This window comes from Mizuhopecten yessoensis, unplaced genomic scaffold (genome assembly GCF_002113885.1).
Source record: "Mizuhopecten yessoensis strain PY_sf001 unplaced genomic scaffold, ASM211388v2 scaffold717, whole genome shotgun sequence".
Lineage (NCBI taxonomy): Eukaryota > Metazoa > Mollusca > Bivalvia > Pectinida > Pectinidae > Mizuhopecten > Mizuhopecten yessoensis.
This window is the reverse complement of record NW_018403686.1, coordinates 137019-143018: the sequence shown is the minus strand read 5'-3', so window position 1 is coordinate 143018 and position 6000 is coordinate 137019.

Here is a 6000-nt window from a genome sequence, read left to right as displayed (position 1 = left end):
TGTCTACTGACCACTGGCTATCAGAAGGGACAGTGCTTTGACTATTTCCGCCAATATTTGTCACACAAAAATTATAAATGTGTGCCAGAGAAGCATACACCATTGACCGCGGTGGGGTGACACTGACGATAATGGTGTATAACTGACATCCACGGCAGTGTCTCCTCGTGATTTTATTAATATAGAAGATTATAGATTTCTTGCGGAAACGTCGGTCACACGTAACACTACGTACATGGTTATGGAATTATTATAAAACATTATTGAATAAAAGTGCTTAACGTTGGTGATCTAGGCTATGTTTTAATAGATACGGTTAAATGTGCCTGTGGTATTATAGTTCAATGTTAGACAAACACAACTGGTTGCACCTATTTTGGTAATAGATATAGAATGTCAAAAAGCGGATAGCATTGCATCATACAAATGTTGGGTCCTTCTAGGACTCATCTGTGATGCTAGGGGCAAACAATAGTAGATAAAAGTGTTAAACGTTGATGATAAAGTGTATGTATCAATAAGTACGAATAAGTGAAGGAATGTTATTATAGATAATAATAAATATATATATTATATATATGTATTGACAATGTAAAAGGTTTTCAAAATAGTCTTGATAATATTTATGTGTTGATATATAGTATTTACCCTATTTATAGATAATGCTTAATATATTAATAGATATTTTTAATTGTATATATCGCTTACCTTATTGAACATTATCGATACTTGGATTGTGCTTTTAACGAAATCAATGAAGGTATAAAAGTTAACACTTGAAAAATACCAGAAACGGTTGGTGCATTTGAAGTATATTATGACAGTGGTTATTCTGTTAGGCTGCAAAACGACTTCTGTAAATAAACATAATTAGTATCAGTATGTTAACAATAAGAGCAGTTAGAAATCAATGGCAAACATGAATTAATCTATTCAGTACGCTCATTGTATCGGCAGTCACGTATATGTAGATTGATATGTTAGCTGATGATAGGTGCATGTAAGAAACGCTTACACTTGGGATCCTTTTGTTTATCATGTTTATGTTTCAAATTTCTTATGCGTCGATATAACATTTTTAGAAATCTATACAAAACTTATTAGCATCAAAACAATTCATTTACCCTCCCGGAGTGAGGGTTCATGCTGTTTTCCTTTTGCTTTGATGTCTCATTATTGGCTCCTGTTATGAATCGACTTTTGTGAGTAGACTCTGTTATATATTTCCATTGTGTTTTGAAAATAAAGTTTATTTTCACTTTTGCTGAAACTAGTTTATTTTCCCTTGTTCGTTGAAACTGTGGTATATATTTTTATCTTTTGTATTGAAACTTTGCTATATGTCCATTGTTTGTTGAAACTGCTGTATGTTTTATCTTTGTGTGTCGATGTTGTGGTACATCTTGTCATTGTTTGTTGACTCTGAGGGACAGTTTGTGCTGTAAAATTTTGTCATTTTGTGATTGTGCTGTGTAGTATTTTGTCCTTGTATGTTTGTGCTGTAATATTTTGACATTTTGTGATACTGCTGTGTAGTATTTTGTCCTTGTATGTTTGTGCTGTAATATTTTGTCATTTTGTGATTGCGCTGTGTAGTATTTTGTTCTTGTATGTTTGTGCTGTAATATTTTGTCATTTTGTGATTGTGCTGTGTATCATTTTGTCCTTGTATGTTTGTGCTGTAATATTTTGTCATTTTGTGATTGTGCTGTGTAGTATTTTGTCCATGTGTGTTGGTGCTGTGGCAGATTTTGTCCTTGTGTATTGACGTTACGGTTGATATTTTTCTTTTGTGCTTTCGCTGTGGAAGATTTTGTGCTTGTGTATTGACCTTTTGGTAGAATTTGTCCTTTTCCTTGTTTGTTGGCACCGTGGTATACTTTATCATTGTTTGTTGGAACTGTGGTATACTTTATCATTGTTTGTTGGCGCTGTGGTATACTTTATCATTGTTTGTTGGCACTGTGGTATACTTTATCATTATTTGTTGGCGCTGTGGTATACTTTTTCATTGTTTGTTGACACTGTGGTATACTTTATCATTGTTTGTTGGAACTGTGGTATACTTTATCATTGTTTGCTGGCGCTGTGGTATACTTTATCGTTGTTTGTTGGCACTGTGGTATACTTTATCATTGTTTGTTGGCACTGTGGTATACTTTATCATTGTTTGTTGGCACTGTGGTATACTTTATCATTGTTTATTGGCACTGTGGTATACTTTATCATTGTTTGTTGGCACGGTGGTGTACTTTATCAGTGTTTGTTGGCACTGTGGTATACTTTCTCATTGTTTGTTGGCGCTGTGGTATACTTTATCATTGTTTATTGGCACTGTGGTATACTTTATCAGTGTTTGTTGGCACTGTGGTATACTTTATCATTGTTTATTGGCACTGTGGTATACTTTATCAGTGTTTGTTGGCACTGTGGTATACTTTATCATTGTTTGTTGGCACTGTGGTATACTTTATCATTGTTTGTTGGCGATGTGGTAGTGTTTTTTATTTGTGTTTTGACGTTTCGGTATCTCTCCTTGTGTGTTGGCGCAGTGGTAAAATTTGTCTTTGTGTCTTGACGCAATAACATATTGTGTCCTTGTGTGTTGACGCTGTGACATTTTTCCTTGCTGGTTGACGCTGTGATAATTAAATAATTAATGGGCATTGATATCTTTGCTGATTCATCCATCTTTGGCCCTACGATCTAGATCCGTTTTTCGTTGGTATATATTTACATATGGTGTGGGAAAGAAAAAATATCACTTTCATTTCTATCATATATAATAAGATTTGTTTTGATCTTAATGAAATAATGTGTGTTTATACTTTGTTTTGCATCATGGTTTAGACGTTTTGATTTTCTTTTCTCGAAAACTGTAACAATCACACTTAATATGAAGGAAAATGAATTAGAGGTTCATTATAATTTGAGCGTCTATATTGACTGAGGTCACGAAAGAATTTAAAAAACTGAAATAAGTGCGAGAAACCACAAAAATACTACAAAGTATTTCTTTTATTAAGAAAATATAAAACTTGAATTTCTTATGTGTTATTGCATCTTACCTATGAAACATTTGTCATTTCATCATAGGAAAAACAGGGTTGAACGACGATAACGTAGATGAACTTAAGATTGCTGAATATACGAAAAAACATGTAATGGATGCTTGCCAACATTGGTATGATTCCAATACTCTTGGTACATAAATTCATATTTAATTTACCTATAAATTGCCTCTTAGAAAATATTAGTAACAATTTCTCACAGTTGTTAGATGATAATCAAAATTTTTTCTTTTCTTGACACGCAATAAGTAATAGATACTTGACTAATGAGTGTGTTTATTGCGATGTGCAGGATGACAATGTATAAGATAACTCTACCGTAACGATCCAATGGAGCCTGACTGCACGACTGATTTCGCAAACACTTTCTTTAGAAGAAAAAAAACATATGTATTTAGAAAGTATTTTTCTACCGGGTCACGTACGCAAATCGATATATGCGTGTAAGCCGATGTATCACCAAAATCATCCCTAACAATCAGAACCGGTTGAACACCGAAATACCCCCCAACTATCAGAACTATTGGATGTCACTGTTAACTTTGAACGTCACTCATGTGAGCCTTGCACGTCACTCATCTTGGCCTTGACCTTGAACATCATTTCTGTTGGACATAAACGTCATTATTGTTGGCCTTGACCTTGAACACCACTGCTATTGGCCTAGAACGTCACTCCTGTGGACCTTTAACGTCACTCTTGTTGGCCTTGACCTTGAACACCACTGCTATTGGCGTAGAACGTCTTTCCTGTGGACCTTTAACGTCATTCTTGTTGGCCTTGACCTTGAACACCACTGCTATTGGCCTAGAACGTCTCTCCTGTGGACCTTTAACGTCACTCTTGTTGGCCTTGAACGTCTCTTATGTTTGCCTTGAACGCCACTCCAGATGGCCTTGAACGTCACTCCTATTGGCTTTGAATGTCACTCAGTTTTACCTTGAACGTTACTCTAGATGGCCTTGAACCTCACTGTTGTTGGCCTTGAACGTCACTCCTATTGGCTTTGAATGTCACTTTTGCTGGCCATGGACGTCACTCCTAATGACATTTAACTTCACTCTTGTTGGCCTTGAACTTCACTCCTGTTTGCCTTGAACGTCACTCATGTTGGCCTTGAACGTTACTTCAGAGGACATTGAATGTCACACTCCTGTTCATATAATTTACAATTTTTTGTTCCCTCTTGTTGGCCTTGAACTTCACTCCTGTTTGCCTTGAACGTCACTCATGTTGGCCTTGAACGTCACTCCAGAGGACCTTGGATGTCACAATCCTGTTCATATAATTTACAATTTTTTGTTCCATATTTCCTTTTTAATTATTTTAAACATTATAAAATAACCCACTTTATCTTTTTGTGATTCTGACGATAAACGTCCATAAATAACCGCCGTATCTCTGGTGCAATATCGTCTTTCTGAACAGTCTTTCTAAACAGCTAGCTATAGACAGTTTGGATCATTCAACAACACTCCATTTTGGTAATGCTGACAACGGTAATTATCAGTGTTCATTTTAGCATATATTTAGTTAGACTATGAGTTCACGAATGAAGAAACTTAAAGGCCTTGACAAAACCTCGTCCTCCCATAAAATTCGTGATCGATTTGGTTGCCAAGTAGATAAATCCTCGTGATGTGACCTACATTTGACTTCGTTTTAAGCATGACTTGATAATTAGCAATTTCATGGTAAGCATGTTAGATTGAGTCGGTTCCTTTGTTTAAATGTCTTTTAACTGTTTTGAGATAAATGATATATACAATATTTGAATTATCTTGTGCTTTCCTTGTCAGCAATGAATAGTCTTGTGATATTTGAATTTTCTTTTGTTTTGTTTTTTATAGTCAGTAATGAATAGTCACGAAACATCATAATAATTCATAGATATACATGCTAGATATATATATATCTGTAGATGAGAGTGAGTGAGAGTTAAAAACAAGCTATATAAACGAATCATCTATGAATAAATAATGTTTAGTAAACACACGTGGTCATTTTCAGCGATCCTAGGTGAAGGACGTACGTGTCCACTACTTTGACAATAAAACGTGACTATATTTTACCGGACATAAAACGTTACGTGACCTCAGAAAACATAAATACTCGATGGAAACGGTTTTACAAATTATTCGACACGAATAATGAGAACTGAACTAATACGCTATATCAATTCAGATGAATTATAAACGGATACATGTTTTTGTGTTTAACTTCATTGTCAATTCCCCAATAATTCATCATAAATGTTTACTTGCAGCGGCCAGTTACTTTTTGGCAGACATAAGAACACATGTAGTACACCGAAGTAACCCTATTCTTTCGTATGATCAAATCGCATTTTCTGCTTTCAGTTAAACGCGACTACCCTATCTTTTGGACGCTATCTTAAACAATAAAATATAAAAATAACTTACAAAGTGAAGGTCTATTTAATAAAAAATACATCATTATCAAGGTAAGATTCGATTCATGAGACAGAATGTGGAGGATATTTAATGATTCCCCGTTGATTACATTATAAATTTCACGAGTATAATACGACAAAACGACCAGTGCGAAACCAATACACATTTTAAAAGAAGAAAATGATGGTTTGTCAAAAGATAAAGAGAGTAATCTTTGGCGTTATATTGCAATGATTGGCCAATAACTAAAGTAATCTTTTCACACAGTGACAGTATCGCTTTTGATATCTATCTTCGTGTGAAAATATCAGTCTTTTTATTTTCATATTATCCAATACCTCACTGGCTAGCAAGAAATGGGAAGGTACACCAGAGGGATCATATATCTTAGTATGCCATAAATGGTGGTTGTGAATGTACATTGAACTTGTGTAATATTGCAGTTTAAGCTCTGAGCCAGATTTCTTATCATTATCTACCGCATCTGTTTAATATTCATAATTGTTACAAACTCT